The following is an 18,032-nucleotide window of genomic DNA, read 5'->3' as shown; positions in this document are numbered from 1 at the left end:
TTCCCTTTAATGTGAGGCTGAGCTGTGTTTTAGGAGATCTCTGCTGATCACAGCTCTGTTCTGTCAAGTCAAACCCTGCAAACACAGGCACAAGCAGTGCCTCCCACCACAGCATTATTCAGATCCCCCTGAATTTAAAGGATGCCTTTCCAGTGTTCCCTGAACTGTTTTCGGGAGCACTGAGAAGTTCTCCAGCACTACAAGTGGTTTAGAAACCTTGCTGCTATCAGTCATTAATTTCACCTCCCGGGCTCTCACTGCTCCTGGAAGCTTTCTGAATAAATCCTTGCTGGAGCAGAGCAGATCTTATGGGAGGTGGAATAATTTTCTCGAAGAAAAGTGCTGTGGAGAGAAAATCCCCCAAAAACATTCAGCAGCTGAAATGGTTAATTGCCTGCTGAGACTATGACTCCTTTCTTTCCCCCTGACAAGCATCTCACAGTAACTTTTGAAGGAGCTGATTATCCACATTTGGGTTCTCACAGGGAAAGGCAGGGACTCATTGGGTGAATTGTTAATATTCTCTTTGCACCTGCAGTCTCCTACTGACAGACAAATTTTCCAAGCACTTCACCATCCTCTGAGTCTCCTCTGTACTCCCTGAAATTTCTAAATTGCAGAAATTGTGTGAATACTACCCTACTCATAAATCCTGGGATGTGTGTGACCTTTTGGTCACTCACTTTCATGGGAGTTATTTTTTCACTGATTATCAAACAGCAGTTTTCACCTCATTTTGTGACTATTCTGCAGGTCTTAACCAACTGTGTATTACTCACATTGATCTAAGAAGACCTGACAGGAAATGAAAATGAAAATTCAAAGCACTGTTTAAAGGATATTAAATTTCCTGAGTGGATCCAGATGTTGTCCTTGTCTCTTGATTGAGAACCACCTAAATCTGAAGAGGCCAATCCAAAAGCAGGAATGCCAAATGAAAGGAAGAGCTCAGGTTTTCCTGCATGGTTCAGGGATAGACACCAAGAAATGTGTGTATCCCACAGATTCCAGCATTTTATCCAAGCCTTATTTCACAAGGATGCTGTGGTTTTCTCCTCTTGCACTGACTAAAACATCCCAATTTGATTTTTATTCTTTTTTGCATTATCATTTTGCCCTGCTGAAAAGCATTATCTGGGAGAAACCTCTGCAAAGAGGCATCACTCTACTGGAATTGTGTCTGTGATTGTACCAGAACTTCTCTCTCTGCCTTCTACCCTGCCTGCAAAGGATTTAGCAAGGTGAAGGTTGAACAAAATTATAATATAAATATTTTTATATACATATATATATATATACATACATACATACATATATATACATATATATGTATATATATACATATATATGTATATATATACATATTATATATAAAATATATATTATACATATATATGTATATAAATGTTTATATATTAATATATATTTATATAAAATACATTTAATATAAAATAAATAAATATCATCTATAAATATATAAAATACAGAATTTAAAATAAAATAGATTTTAATATATTATTTCTTATATTTAATTATAATCTTATTTTTTATATATTTATATATAAAGGTACATATAAAATGATAATTAAGATGTAGTTTTTTTGCCAGGAGAGCTGAGACTGAAGTGGGGATTGCAGGGTTTGCCATCCCATCAGCAGCAGCAGGAACTGGGATCTCATTCCTTTGATCCCCCTGGATCCAGCACCCAAACCATGACTCTGCTGGGCCAGACTTCCTCACTCTGCATTATTTGCAGTGTGACTGCTGGCAGAGCTTTCAGGGCTAATTTCAGTTAGAGTTTCATTTTTATTTCTTTAATGGCTGTGTGACCAAGCAGGCTCCCCCCTCTCTGCTCTATAGATTTATGTTGTGTGGAGCTACATCTGTTTCAGTGCCTTAAACTGCTCCAGTCTGAGCACTATTGACATTTTCATTATGTGTGAGTTGACAGTACATGGCTGTATTAAGGGATTTCCAACCCTGGCAGGGAGGGGGGTGATCTCTCTTTGCAGAGATTTCTCCCAGATAATGCTTTTCAGCCAGGCAAAATGATAATACAAATTAAAAAAAAAAAAAAAAAAGAAAGAAAAACAAAATAGAATTGGGATGTTTTAGTCAGTGTAAGAGGAGAAAATCAGAGCATCCTTGTGAAAGAAGTGCTGGCTGCAGAGCAAGGTACATGGCATTAATATATATCAGTATCTATATTCCAGAAGGAGAGAGCCAAAGACTATAATTAGCTCTGAAGCTAAAGTATGAGCAGCATAATAATAACTATTAGTCTAAAAAGGAATATAATGAATAAAAGCTCAATTCACAAAGGAACACAGTGTTAATATTGAAATTTGGACATGGGGAAATTGTAAGCTGTAAAAGAGGAGCATTTAATGACACTTTGTGTCTGGGCAATTTATTCAGGATAGATAAAAAAAAGGGAACAATTATAATTTACAAGAACAAGGAGTGTTTTAAACATGTTTGGTCATCGTCTACCAAATCAATCATTGCCTTTGATGTGTCTCCAGTGTGCACAACCTGTGCTGCACAAACACACACACAAAATACAGCTATAAACACATTAAATCTGCCATTTTCCCACAACTGTTAAAAAATGAGTGGAGAAAAATGCTGGAACAGAGAAAAATCAAACTTCACAGGAGATCTCCCTGGTTGTTCTCCAGATCTGACCTTGAAGGCTCCTCACATGATTGTCAGTAAGTGCCTCCTCCTGTTATTGACCAATTATTTACACATTTCTATTCAAACCTAAGGCTTGAGAAAAGGGGGAAAGGAAGGGAAGATAATCTTGCTTTTAAAGCTCCCTCTTATTCTGGATGCAGACAATACAAGTTGGTTAAACAACACAAACAAAAAAAGACAAAGAGCGTTGCCGGTGTTGATATTCCCTCAGTGATCCCAGGTTTGTTAGGAGAAGGCAAGATCAAAGAATGGGATTTCTCAGTCCAAGCCAACATCCCAAAGGGTGTCAGATCATATTGTAACATTTCTAGTGAAAACTGTTGCTTTCTATAAGGTTTGTAGTGATGCCTCAGGTTTGGCTTTTCTATTTTTCAGGTTCTGTGCTGCTTTAGTGTGTGGGTCTGAGCTTCACATCAGGGCATGGTGAGCTCTGTGCACAGAGCAGGGACACAAAACAATTCCTGCTCCAGCTGGGCACCAAGGACAAATGATCCAAATCTCAGCCCAGGAGCACAAACCCCGTGGGCTGGAGAGAGAAAAACAAGCAGGGTGGGACTGCAGGGGCTAAAGCTGGAATGGGACAATGAACTGCAAGGTGCAAATGGAGCAGAACTGATCCCAGGGACAGAGCCCGTGCCTGGCCGTGCATTTTGGGGCCATTTTGGTTCATCTTGGGTTCATTTTGGGGCCATTTTGGTTCATCTTGGGTTCATTTTGTGACCATTTTGGTTCATCTTGGGTGCAGCCCTGGCTGGGCTCTTGTGCTGCCCAAGGTGGATCCTTTTAATAAATCTCTACTTTTTATTATTTAACTGTGCCCAGCCTCTGCTCTAGGGCAGCCTGCACAGGGCATCAGCAGCAAAATCAGTTGATCCTTTTGAATACAACAAAACTTCTCCTGAGAATTCAGTTCCTTCCTGCTGATTTTGCAATGGGAGTGAAAGGGGAGAGATTCAGACAGAAAGGGAATTATTCCAACCCTGAGCTGACAAATCAGTCACTGTCCTGTCCATTCCTGTCCTATGGCTCCATCACCTCTCCTTTGATTCCACCAGTGCCTCACAATTGAACACATTAAAACATTTCTGGCCCTGCACTAAAGGCTGCCATGCTCTCAATCTGACCCACCTGTCTGCTCTTCTTCCTCCCTTCAACTTTTCCCATTCTTTTCCCTGCTTCTGCATTAATATTTACACAAATTTCTCTGTGCCATGTAGTGATATGTAATTCTCTGTCATCTTGTCACCTGCACCTAAAATAATCTGGTTTTATTGTTTCTCCCAGTTATGCTATCTCACCAAATATCTCCTTATAAAATATGAAATAAATAAAATAATCTCTTTCATGAATGGATGCTCCTCACCAGTGATAACAATGAGCTTTTATGATTTACATGGCAGCTTGCTGGAAACTTCATGGATCATTTTTCTCTCACACCTCACATGGAATATATACAATTAATACTTTTAAAAATGGCTCAAACACAATCCATGCAGGAAGGTTGTAGAGTTGTAGCACCACAGAATGGTTTGAGTTGGAAGGGACCTTTAGGGTGACAGGGACACCTTCCACCATCCCAGGATGTTCCAACCCTGGCCTTGGGCATTTCCAGGGATCCAGGGCCTGCCCACCCTCTCAGGGACAATTTCTTGCTAACTTAAACCTCCAAGCTTTCACTTTTTGCAAACCAAAAGAGCTTTTCTAAAGCTGCTGATGTTGTCGTTTCCACCAGGTTGAAAGCAAGTGTGAATTTCCAGCCGTTCATTCAAATGAGTCCCTTTAAACCCAGAGTCAGAGGAGTTGCACGCCCATCAAGGCTGTCTGACCCATGCTGACCCTACAACAGCAATGTTGTAATTGTGTGGAACCTGCACAAATGGAGAGGGTGGCATTACAGGGAGCAAGGATCACCTGTTTTCTATACAACATCCTGCCAACACTTCAACAACACAGAATGCAGCAGCACCGACTGATCAAATCTGGTTTTATATCAGAAAAGAGCCTAGAAACTTCAGGTTTTCTCCCAAAGGTTGTGTCAGTTGAGGATAAGACTTACACATATAACACAAAACAACAAAATTAATTTGGATTTACAGCACATTTGGAGAGTTTCTCAAGAGTTCACACCACGGTGACGTGCAAGATTGACAAGGGGGACAGAAATGGGAGTAGCTGTGGACAAAGCAATTAACATCTCTGTCCTGTGCCATTGATCCAGCTGATCCCCCTGCTAACAAACCTCCAAAGCCAGCCCACAAAGTGTTTGATAATCGTGCAAGATGAAACAGATAACAGCCAAATAATCAATTAAACAGAGCCTTGCAAGGCCTGCTTTGAGGATCAAGAAAGAGCAGGGAGATCAAATAAAGAAAAAAAATTGTAATTTACAGTCAGGGAAGCTCTGTAAGATGTTTATTTGAAGTCCAAACTGATAACACAATCCCACAAAAAGGGGACTTGAGCATCCTGGGGGATGAGGATGGGGCTCTCCTGCTGGAGAAAAACTTCAGGGCGGGACTGGGTGGGACCCTCAGCCCCAGCAGGGTCTGGGTTCAGTGGTCTGAGAAAAAAGAACTGAAAAAAGAGGGGAAAAGACTGATTACAGCAGCCCTTGGACTTGTGAAAGCCGCAGCAACTCATGATGGGGTAAAAGAAAGTTATGGGAGCAATTGAGGAGGAAAAGAGTTAAAGTATCCTTGTCTTAGTTCACCTTGTAAACTCAGGAAAATCTGATGGAAGCCAGCTACAAAGAATATAAAACCTGGAAATAAATATTATTCTATTTCACTTCACATCTAGGTGTTTTGTGGGTTGGGATAATCTGCTTTTTTTCTAAATAGATGAGATAATGTTCTTTTTTAGTAGTTAGAATAATTAGAATAATGAGTCATTATAACATTTCAATCAACACACACCAAAAAACCCCCAAACCAAAAACCAACCAAAAGAAACCTCAAAACCAATGAAAAAGCCCCCAAATCCCAAACTCCAAAACCTCTGCCATCATTCCTGTTGGCTGATCATGTATTCCAATTAATAAACACAAGCATGAGATTTGATCAAGAAAGGAATGAGGACATCCAAATCTTTTTGCTGTCCTTCCCTTTTCTGCCTGATTCCCAAACATTTAAATCCTGGTTTTTTTCATTCAGCTGAGACTTGCAATAGTCATTATCCCACTGGAAGTAATTCACCAGACAAAGCATTAAACAGAGCATTAATCAGCAGCCCCACTGGGCCTTTTTGGTCAACAATACTTAAAAATTTCCAATTATCACATTTGGGGACCTTGGGTACTTCAGGTGAGCTGTGAACTTTCTTTATCCACGGAAATATTTAAAAAAAGAAAGAGTAGTGAAGGATTTATGGAGTAAAACTGATATATTCTGTATCATGCACAGTTATGTCCATAAAGGGTTAAAATATCCAGGCTGAAATGCTGCTGCTGCTTTATTTCTTCTTTACAAAATACTTAACTAGTAACAATGATTTGAATCTCTGCTGTGAATTCCAGAATGGCATAAACAAAAGTAATTCTATTTATTTAATTACAGGGGTCAGCAACTTCTTACAGAAAATCAAGTCCAAGGAGTAAAATATAAATGAGCTTACTCAGGCTATTTCAGCGATTTTTTTTTTGTTTTTAATTATTATTTTTCCCCCACCTTCCCTCAGGCAAGTGTAACACCACCAGAACACTTGTCCTGACAGGATTTCTGCCACCTCCCCAGCTGGCTCCTTGGAGAAACATCTGCTGTCCCCAAACAGGACTGGAAGGTTTGTGCAGGGCAAGGAATGCAAGCTGGGGAATGGTGGTGATGGGGAGCACAGGAAAGGTGATGTCACTGCCTCACCCTGATGCTCAACATCCTGAATTCCTGCAAGAATTGGTGCAAAAATGGAATACAGAGAGGAGCAAAGGCCAGGAACGCTTTAATGAGGCAACATCCACCAAGCGTGGCAATCCAGCCTTGGAGGGAAAAGTCTCAATCTATTTAGAGAGTGGATGTTCTTGTTGGGAAATGCACCCAGTGAGGAGAAAAGGATTTGTAAGTTTAAACAAAAAAGGGTAAAAATTAATATAAATTAGCCAGGAATATATTTTTTTCTGAAATTAGATGACAGCCTCTTCCCCATTATTGGGGAAAGGTTACAGAGCAGAGTCCCAAGAGGAGAAATATTCTAATTGGTTTTCAAGTGGCACTTGAGCACCTGATGGAAGGTTTTCCATGGCATGGATATCTCCCAGAGCAGAGGACTGAACCCATGACCCAGCAGATCCCATTCACTCCTCAGGATTGCTCTCCATTAATTTGCATATACCACCAAAACCTGACCCTTCCTCCTGCTTTTAACACCTTAGGTTCCATTTAATGCCCAGATTCATGGCTGGGGGAGCTTAATATATATATTTTAACATTTTAGAAAAGCATTTTGTGTTTTGAAAGCACCCAAATGAAACGTGGCACTGTGCTGCAGCTCCTGATTGCACAGATCCTGCTGTGGCCCTCGATGGGGACGTTATTTAATGAGTGTCCCTGGAGGGATTAGCATGTCAATGTGTGGATATTGATTTCCTAATCCAGCCCATCAAAGCTGCTATGATCTGGCACAGCACAAGAAGCAGGAGTTCAAGGTTCTTCACACAGCTCCCACAGTATGTTCTCAAGCCTCTTGATGTGAGAATTAGCTCACTCCTGAAGTCCAATTAATCTGATGAGACTGTCAACAAAGATGTCATTTCTCATCACGTTTTTGGGGATGTGGACACCTGTCTAAAATAGAGGATGAGATCATCAGCTCATTAGCATTTTCCAGCAGATGGCAAAAAGCTGCATTTCCTATCATTTTTGGGCTGCTCCACGTTTTGTGGCCAGACCTCTGAGCTGTGGCACAGCAAAGTCAGCTCTTCCCATTTGAGTAGCTGGCAGGCACATATGTAACCAGCAACAGGATCCTGGAATGAGAATTATCCCACAGACAGGAGGAGTTTGCAATCTCAATCCAGACATTTCAATAAATAAATCAATACATTGGAGAAGAAAATTAACAGAAATGGGGGAGGGAGATCAGCTAAACAAAAGCTTTTCCTGACTAAATGTCACAGACAAATTTTATGGAAAATCCTTTCCTTTGGATTTTTCCTCCTGAGAAGCTGAGAGGCCTCAGGAACAAACTGTACCCAATGGTTATCTGCTGCTGTGGAATGCAACAGGTGCATCTGGGATTGGCTCATGGGGTTGTTTCTCATTAATGGCCAATCACACCCAGCTGGCTCAGACTCTCTGTCCAAGCCACAAGCCTTTGTTATTCATTCCTTCTTTTTCTATTCTTAGCCAGCCTTCTGATGAAATCCTTTCTTCTATTCTTTTAGTATAGTTTTAATATAATATATATCATAAAATAATAGATCAGCCTTCTGAAACATGGAGTCAGATCCTGGTCTCTTCCCTCATCCTAAGACCCCTGTGAGCACGGTCACAGCTAAATTCAAATTTCATCCAATATTCCTTCCCCTGGGATGTTTCAATGGGGTATTTCAGTTTTCTGTAGGGCCATGATCCCCTCCTGTTGAGGTCTGACACCAGGAGCTCAGCCTGGTCCTGCAGGGGACACTGCCATGGCCCACAGGGGCTCCTGGAGGAGCTGGGAGCTCCACTCTGCCTGTGCCACCAGCAGGGGCAGGAGCCACTGGGACAGTCCCTGAGCAGCTGCTGCTCCTCAGCTGGGGCCTCACAGCAAAGCTGTGTGACAAAACTGGAGCAAAACCAGCTTCTTATACGTTTCCAGCTGAGAGAAATGTGGCAAGAAGAGAACTTGTAAGTGCACAACCTAGCCAGGATTACTGCAGGAACAGCCAGTGGTGGAGTTCTCTCAGCATCTAGAGAAACTGCTGTCAATAAAAGGAATATTTTTGAAAGCTTGATGAGGAGCCCCCCCCCCCATTTTTCTTTAACCACACAACTCTCACTACACAGCCCCCACATTGCTTTGGCTGCTCAGACATGTCACAGCACAAACTGGCATCCTTCCTATTTTTGATATTGTCTAATTCCCTGGGTCATTAGTTATGTAATCATAATCATTTTTCTGCTGGGCTGATTGGTGTGATCCATCTCATCTCCTTCTCTCATCTCACCTCTTTAGTAGTGCTGGAGCATGGATGGGAACATCCAAGTCCCTCAGGGCACCATCTGCTGCTACCCTGAGCAGGGAGGGCTAAATGAATGACATACTGTACAGTACTTCCTACTCATTAGTTACTGATTCCTTGTGGTGTTGAGCTTTTTCCATTCATTCCATTACAGATTCGTTCACTAATTTGATCATTTCTGTCCCCATCTAAAGGCTTCACAAAGTGGGGGGAAAAGCCTAAAGGGTGAGAAAGTGGTGATAATGTGAGCATGGGAACAAAAGGAGAGCGTAGGAGATCAGTGTTCAAACTATGAACAGGAACAAAAAACCATGAAAAATACTCACAGGCATCACAAAGTAACAGGGATCGAATATAAAAGTGAATTTATCCAGGGCTGTGAGTCACCTGCCTGTGGGTAAACGCTCCCACTCTGCAGCCCCGTTACCACAACGGATGAAGCTTTTATATGTAAATAACAGCGACTCCAAAAGCTCCCCCTCCTTTCCCAAAAGGACTAGAATCCAGGAAACAAGGAGGAGATGCCTTCTGAAGTTGTGATGCAGGTGTGTGCACCTCCCATCGAGTACCTGCTCTGCTGCAGGAGGCACTGGCCCAGGGTAAAGGAGCCCAGCATTTGCATTTCCCCCCCTTTATGTTCATCTCCCCAAAACAGATTGCTTCTTTTATTGTTCTGTGTAGCACCGTAAACGTAGATGGCCTTTGAAAGCCAAATATCACTCTTGCTAAGTAATTGTCAATTAAATTCGGTATTAATTATTCTTAATAGCCCAATCTCATCTGCTGTTTTCCACGTGTCTCATTTTTGCACGGTTCTAATGTCAGAGCAGATGAGTTTCAGTTTTGGAGGTTTACTTAAAGGCCCTGTTTAATGAAATCATTGTATTGTTGGGTGAATGTGCAAAGCTCTGGAATGAAACTGCCAGAACTGGTTACAAAATCTCCCCTCCAATGCAGGCACATCCAGCTCTTGTAAGCAAACACCAAATGATGACAGAAAATGCAATAACTTAATAATCATTCCAGGTTATAATTACATTGCCAGTCAAAGCCTTTGTTTTTTTAATATAAGATTGTCACTGTCACATTTTATGAAAAATCCCTTCACCAGGATTTCTTCTCCTGGCAAGAGGAGAAGCTTCAGCTTCTCCATGTTTTGCTCCTCTGGAATGTGATTTGGAGAATTGTTTACCCCAGCATGTGAATTGTTTTAACTTAACGACCAATCCCAGTCCAGCTGTGTCAGACTCTGGTCAGTCACGGGTTTTTATAATTCATTCTTGTTTAGCCTTCTGATGCCTCCTTTCTCTTTCTTTAGTATAGTTTTTAGTATATAATTTAAAAAAAATATAATAATATAATATATCAGCCTTCTGAGAACTTGGAGTCAATTCTCATCTCTCACCTCGTCCTGGGGACCCTCAACACCACAACAATTGGTGACCACAGAAGATTGGAAGATTTCATGGTTTCCCATCCCCACGAAGACAGAAAAATGTCAAGAATTCAATTTCTATCTGTATTTCCACTCTCCACCATGGGACAATGTGCCTGGAAGGATGGAGAAGTGGTGCAGGATTCCCTGAGGCTGTGTCCCGTGTCCTTCCAGCAGGGCAGGACCAAGGGCTGCCCATGTGGATGCCATGGGACAGAGAGAGAGAAACAGCGAGCGTTTCTCACAGCAGCTTGGGAGAGCTTCTAGGGAGTTGTAAGGATTGTTAAGTATAAACAATCTACAGGTGGTGTTCTTCTGCTTTGCCTTTCTGTTCTTCTCAAGGACAGTGTGTGAGGAAGATGTTTTTGTTCATTAGCCAATCAAATAGAATGCATCGTACCATTCTACAAAACTGCACGGTTCTCTTGAATAAAACCTTCTTTGCTCTCTCTACACAACTGCCTCTCACCCGTTCCTGTGTCACTCTCAGGACTGACAGCCCAGGAATGTCTGGAGCAGCCAAACCTCCAGGAGCTCATTCCACGGCTGCCGGACAGTCCCTGTGCCCCTGCCTGAGGCACGAATCCCACCTGGCCCCTCTCCTTGCTGGGACCCGGCTGCAAACCCCTCTGAGAGCAGCCACAAACGCAGCCTCAGGCGCTCCCCCCTCCAGGAGGAACCTGGTGAAGCTCAGGAGCTGCTCCTCAAGGGCTCAGACCCGCCCTGGCCTCCAGGATGGATGTGCTGGCGTGGCTCCCCAGCCTTGCTGAGAATCCCCCTGCAACGGGGGCAGCTCTCGGCGGCCTTCCAGCCCTGCCTGAGCCCTCCGTGCTCACAAACAGCCGGTGAGCATTAGGCAGGAGGAGGTGGAAAGGGAAAAGCAAAGGTGACACAGCTCACCGCTGCCCCCAGCCCTGAGCAGCTGCTGCTGAGGGTTTGTGCTGGGACAGGGTTTGTTTCTGCTGCTCCTCTCGGTCTCCAAATTGGTTTTTTAAAATTTTGCGGCTCAGATTTTGCCCTTGTTACAGCATGGAGGGACCTGGTGCACAAACAGGGGGTCAAAGATACCCCCAGTCAATCTGTCAGTTCCTCAGCAGGATGAAAGGAGACATTAAGCAGTGCTAAGATCCATGAAATCCCAGGGAATAATGGCAGCTCCCTGAAATGGGGCTGGATTTTTCACATAACAGCCTCGCACCAAACAGCAAAACAGGACACGGGGTAAAATTCATAACAAACAAATTTAAAAGGATCCTCAGTTCAGATACTGTAAGAGGCATTCTTCAAATGCCTTTCAGCCATTCATTCCTCCTTACATCCATGTGAATGTTCCCCCTTGGCCTTTTGTTTTCATTTTAGCTTTCTAAGCCTCTGTGCCATTCCAGAAGCTGTTTCCCCCCTCTCCCTGTCCTTCTCAGCCCTTCCCTCCCAGCCCTTCTCATTCTACCTCCGCAAGACCCTTTCTCCTGTGTGATTTGGCATTCATGCTCTTCTCTTTCTAAATTCTGCTTTGCCTCTTAAACCTTTTTTATATTCCCCCCTCCCCCAGACTGATTCCCCTTTTCCATTAAGCCAGACTTATTTTGTTGGTTTTTTTTTTCAAAAAGAGCATTTTATCCCGGCCAAAGCCAGGCCTTGCCATGCTGTCATTTCCAAATGTCACTGCAGCAGGGCTGAAATCCTGCTCGGGCTCTGGGAGCTGTGCTGGCACACAACAAAGGCATCGCAGTGCCTCGCACACCACGGCGTTGTTTTCCCTCATTCCTCCTCCAGAACAGCCTGCAATGACATTTCAGCAAAAGTCACGCTCTTTTCACAGCTCCTCCCCCTGCTGACAGCAGGAATTCCCAGTCCTTTGAGGAGAAGCCGTGAAAGGCTGACCCAGAGCAGCAGAAAAGGAGACAGAGCCCCTCGTTCCTGTCTGGCTGCCTTGATTTCGGTCCACACCGAGGTCTGAGATGGTTTTTCCCCCCTTCATCAAATGCTTAATTGTAATTTGTAATCTTTAGCGCGGCACATGAGCTCCAACAGGGAGATCTCAGTGGGGACCCCAGAAGGGTCAGAGATAACCTTGACATCACCAGGAGCCAAGTTCATCTCCAGCATAAATGGTATAAAACGACCCAATGCTCATTTCCAGCATAAATGGTGTAAAATCTTACTCAGCAAAAGGTTAAGCAAAGAAATCCATGATTTAATGAGGAAGACATCACCAAATAAACCCATTTTGAGGCCCCACTGCCAGACCCCTCCCTCCTTGGTGCCCTCCAAACCTCCTGGCCAACCTCAGCAGCTTTGGACTCCCAAAGCTGAGAGAATTCATGGTGGCACTGCCTCTCTGGCTTATTTGGTTTTATATTTATATTTCTCCCCTCAGAATAGAACAGGAAAATAGAAAATGAAGCCTCTATTTTCATGTTCAGAATAGAACACGAAAATAGAAAATTTATGAAATTAATTTCATAAAATAATGAAATCTGATTGAATTAGTGGGTGCTTTGAGAAGAAGCTGCTGCAGCCACTCACTGTTTGCTTTCCCTGCAGAGAGGAGCTCCAGGAGCACATTGGGCTGGGGAGGAGCAGCCCCTGTTCCCCTCCCTGATTTGACAGCCCCTGCTGAGGGTCACCCAAGGCCACCAGTCCCACACAAAGGGACACTGAGAGTCTGGCAGTGCCATCAGGATGTCCTTGACTGAGCAGTGAGATCCTCCCAGCCCTGGCTCCGACAGGGAATTGAGGCAATGGAAAAAGCTTCTCACTGTCACCTTGGTTACTCCATCAAAGCAAACAATTCCCCCCAAAACCCCCAGAGGATGAACCTTGGCTCATCTCCAAAGGAATTCCAGCAGCACCTCTGTGGTTTGTAGGGGGGAAAGTCTCCCTTGGCCTCAGCAATTCCTCTGACTTTCCCTCCAAAACCCAAAAAGGGGCAGAATCCCAATGATTTTGGGCTCGAGGAGATTTTAAATCATCCAAACCCAGCCCCCTGCCATGGCAGGGACTCCTTCCTCTGTTCCTGTGCAATACCTGCACACCCAATTCCCTGAGCAGGGAAGGTTTTTGGAGCCAGGGAAAGCCCAGGTGAGGTTCTGCAACAATGGGAGCATCCCAAGCTGCTACTGCCCCCACCAGCCCTTTCTCATCTCATTTATTATTAAAACAACACCCAAAAATCAGAGCCTGTTTGGCTCAGCCTGCTGCTTCCAACCTCTGTCATTCCTCTGAAGCCCCTTAAAAATCCTTCCAAGGTGGGGATTAGCAGACAGAAACCAGCACAATTAAGCAGGCAGGCAATGTTTCCAAGCATGAATGCAGAAATCAGGGAGGAAGGAGGATTTTCTATCTCCAGCACAGGCAGGTTCTCTCTGGGGAAGAGCCAAACCTGCTGCCAGCTCTGCTCTGCAGATAAAAGTGATTTCCAGTGGGAAGGGAAGAATCTTGTTTGGGCCTTCAGGTTTAAATTACTGTTTCTGGGCTAAAACTGATTGGCCTGTGGTTCTGCTGAAGGGTTTCTCACTGCAAGGGACCCTGCCTAAGAAGAATATTAGGAAAATATTGGAACACTCCCAAATTCATACCTGAGCAGCCAGGGAACAACTGGTTTAGTTGCACTTGGAGGAGATCTGATGTGGGATCCCCAGGGAAACCCTTCCTCCCAGCTGCTCCAGGGGAGCAGGATGAATTTATCATCCCATTCCTGCTTTTATAGAAATAAAATATAAATTTTATATAAATATAGCCTTCCTTAAGGCTGGAAAAGCCCTCTAAGACCACCAAGTTCAACCATTAACTCAGTTCTGCCAAATCCAGGACTAAACCATGATCCCAGGTGCCTTTTCTGAGCCCTTTCAGGGATTGATTCCACAGGGCATTGCTACATAACCCTGCATCTCTGCTTTGTGTGCAGAGAAATAGGTAAAAATTATTTAGTACCCTCCTAAAACTAACAGCTAAATGAGAGATAAGTTCTCTGAAATATTTGAGACTTCTTCAAAAAGCCAAATTTGTCCCAGTTTAACTGAGACCAAGGCTGTGGATACAATAATTTCCAACTCCACACTCAAGTTAATGTTTTGATTGCTTTAGTTTGTACAATGGCACAACAGTCAACAGTGGTTAAATGACCATAATTAAATGCCCTACCTATCAAGGAGCTGCAATGATTTATCAGCCAAAAGCCACTAAGTGCTTGATCACTTCACCAGATCATTAATCTGCCTTCCAGGAACGTGCCTGGCACTTCTGTAGTCAATTATATTAATTTTAACTGACTGGAAGTCAGTATATGTACACAAGATCAGATCAATATTGGACATAATTCAGTTTATATATTCCATCAGCTATTTAGTGGGGGTTTAAAAAGACAATTTTCTTTCTATTAAGGCAAATTAATAAATAATTCAGTGTGCATAAATAATGACCAGTGTGAAAGGGGAAATGCTTTCTATTGACAGCTGCCAAGCTGTGACATTTAGTGCTTTAAAATGGTGAGAGATAAGCTGGGTTTGGCTTAAATTCTGCTGTGCTTCCTGAACACATGGGGTTGGAGCGATGCTGCCTTGCAGCAGTGCCTTTGCCTTCTTTTTGGCTGGAGTTTTTGCCAGGGTGGCTACAAATGTCCTAAAAATACCCACATACACTTGGAGGATGTCAAAACCATCCTGAGTGTTGAGCACGTGGAAACACATCCTCAGAAACAGCAGCCTGCAATCTAAATGGAGAAACAAAATGAGTCTGAGTTCTCTTAGTTGGGATTTTCCTGTAAAAACTCTGTGTTTCACAGACCCCCTGGGACCACTCAGGCTTCCAAAAGGTTTTGTCTTGTCAGCTCCTCTCGCTCAGCTCAGGGAAATATTGCAGAAAGTTGGGCACATGCAGGCCTAGGGCTTCCAAATCTCTTTTATCCTTTCAGATCCCACATGCCTGGTGGCTCTGCAGCAGCTCAGATGGTGAGAAGCAGGCAGATGTTCAGGAAGCTTTATTGGGAAACCCAGATTGGGGGGAATCAGAGCAAGGGGCTGAGCTCCTCTCCAGGACATCTCCTAATGAGGTTTTCAATGTTATGTGTTGGACAAGAAGCCCCCCTTCAGCCCAGGGTCTTTAATTTCCCATTTCAGAGGGCTGGAGTCCTTAATTCACACTCTGGCCAGGTAACAAGGTGATTTATCTTCATTTATCTCCACTCTTGTGCTGGGAATAGCAAAGAACTCAGCTCCCAGCCTTGGCCTGAGTCAGCCTGAGATTTCCCTCACCACGTAGCTTAAAAATTCCTGCTCTGCTTCCCAGGGCTTCTCTTCCTGCCCAGCCTGCCTGGAGCTCCCCAAGACCTCTGTGCTTGACTGGGAGCATTTCTGCTTTTGTGAGCTGAGCAGAGAACAGGAGCTGCTCTCCAAGGAGCTGCTTGGCCACAGCCCCTTCCCTCCCTCTCCTCCTTCAACAGGAAAATACAGCCCGGAGCAAACAGCCAGGATGAGCTCATGAGGGTGTTTTTAGGGCAATCTTCCCCCAAAACCACCATGGTTTTGGTTCATCTTGCTGTTACTGCTCCCAGGGAAGCACAGAGGTCTCGTTTCATCCCTGGGGGCAGAGCCTTCTCCTCCTGCTTGCAAAAAGGAAACTGCTCTGGTACAAGTGAGCCAGACACCCCAACCTCATTAGAGAGCTCTGTAGCCTCTTAACAAACACAACTGTGCCACAAAGAGCATTTTTAAATAAGCCAGAAGGAAAACACAGGCACTAATAAAATAAATTGTGAATATCAGCGATACTTGGTTATGTTATTTGCATACAAATTCCAGCAATGTGTTACTTATATATTTTTTAAATGCTCAGCTTCATGAAAATCCTCAACAGCCTTCAATGCCTGGGGAACACTGCCTTTTGACTCCTGGCAAAGAACAGAAATTAATTACCTGCTTAGTATTCTGGGTTTGCCTTAGCAAAATGAGCAGCCAGCTTTGCAGAGGGCCAAAATTCAAACAGAAACTCAATTCATGCACAAGAGATCGGCCCTAAAACTTGGATGGGGCCCATTCTGTCACCAGGGCTTCTGTCAGCCCCGGGGTGATCCCTGCACAATGCAGAGCAAACACCCTGGGGGCAGCAGGGAGAGCTCCATGCTGGGATGCTCTGGAACCTGTCCTACAGCTGATGCCTTCTTGGGCTACCTAAGAACAGAGACAGACAGAATTAAGGGAATAAAAAGCTGTTCTGTTTATTGAAGGGTCCAGTTTTGGGCAGACAAAGCCCCCCAGGGGCTGCACCCAAAAATGGATGATGGGTCAGGGTTTGCACACTTTTATAAGTTTGGTCCATTTTCATTTTGGGGGTGAATCTGGCAATTCCAGCTTCAGGTAATGCAATCATTGAGTCCAGGTTTGCTCCCCCAACTCCCTTTTGTTCCCATCTCTGGGCCCTGAGGCAGTGAGGTGTCCTTGATTGCCAGGCCTGCAGAGGAATTGTTGTGTCTGCCCCAAATGGGGAAGCAGCAGCTCCCACTGAGTGTGGAGTTTGGAGTCACACACTAAAGAACTGCAGGGTTACAGATAGATGGAAAATATCAAAGCTGCAATCCTGAGGTATCATTGCACATTCTATTAAAGCACCCAGGTTCCCATATTCTCCCCAAAGCAGGCCCTGAGTGCCACAGGCCAAGGAGCAGCTGGCTCAGACCTGCATGGAAACCCCACTGCTGTGGGACAGAGCAGGAAAATGCCAGCAGAAAACATCAGGATGGAGATTTCATCACCCCAGACCCAGGGACTGCTCCCAATTCTGTGTTACACCCCCCCATCCCAGCCTGTGCTTTTAGAATTTTTTTTTTTTAAGCTGTTTTCTTTGTGGAAAATAAAGAAATGGAGGGATTTCACTGCCCTATGTGCAACACAAGGAATCTTTGCAATATTTTCACATCCCAATTTTGCATTGTCTCTAGAAAACAGCCTGAGACTCTGGTAGCCATGGAGACTCCTGGCTGTTCCCAACTTCCAGAGGGAAACCAGATACAGAAACTGCTCTGAAACTTCACCCCTCAGGCCCCCTGGTGCCTTGCTCAAACAGCTGAGGAAGAGAAAAGGCATCAAAACCCAAATAAACCCAAAGCTACCCCTGATTCCACCCCTGCCATGGCAGGGACACCTCCCACTGCCCCAGGCTGCTCCAGCCCCAATGTCCAACCTGGCCTTGGGCACTTCCTCTGTCTCCAAAGCAGAAACTGAAGGGAAAAAAGCCAAATCAAACACTAACAACCAAAAAAAACCCCACCCAAATGAGAAACCAGCAACACACAGAAAGATGGTTGCATGAATTAGAAAATAGAGGTGACTTGCTGAGGATAATCTGCTCACAGGGTTTTAGGCCACTGGAAAAGGTGGAATTAAAATGCCAGATTAAAAGAGTTCCTAAAACAAGTAACTGCAAATTGTGTTGGTTTCCATAAATGCTTGTTCTGATTCTTGGTTCGGTGTTGGAAATACTGGGGGATGAGCAATCAGGCAACTTGGAAAAAGCAGTAGAAAAGTGGATTTGGAAACTCAAATAATCCTTTTACTTTGTACTTAAAAATCACTTTCAATGGAAATAAAATGTAAAGTACATAATATATTAGTAGTAGCATTTAATTACCCACCTTAATCAACTTGAATAATTAAATAATCCAGCTCCTATTTAAATGCAGCACTTTGTGTGCTGAAATATGCAACAGAATTAAGGAGAAAGGCTGTTTGAATCTCAGAGCTGAAAAAA

This window comes from Agelaius phoeniceus, chromosome 11 (genome assembly GCF_051311805.1).
Source record: "Agelaius phoeniceus isolate bAgePho1 chromosome 11, bAgePho1.hap1, whole genome shotgun sequence".
Classification (NCBI taxonomy): Eukaryota; Metazoa; Chordata; class Aves; order Passeriformes; family Icteridae; genus Agelaius; species Agelaius phoeniceus.
Note: the sequence above shows the minus strand (reverse complement) of the source record.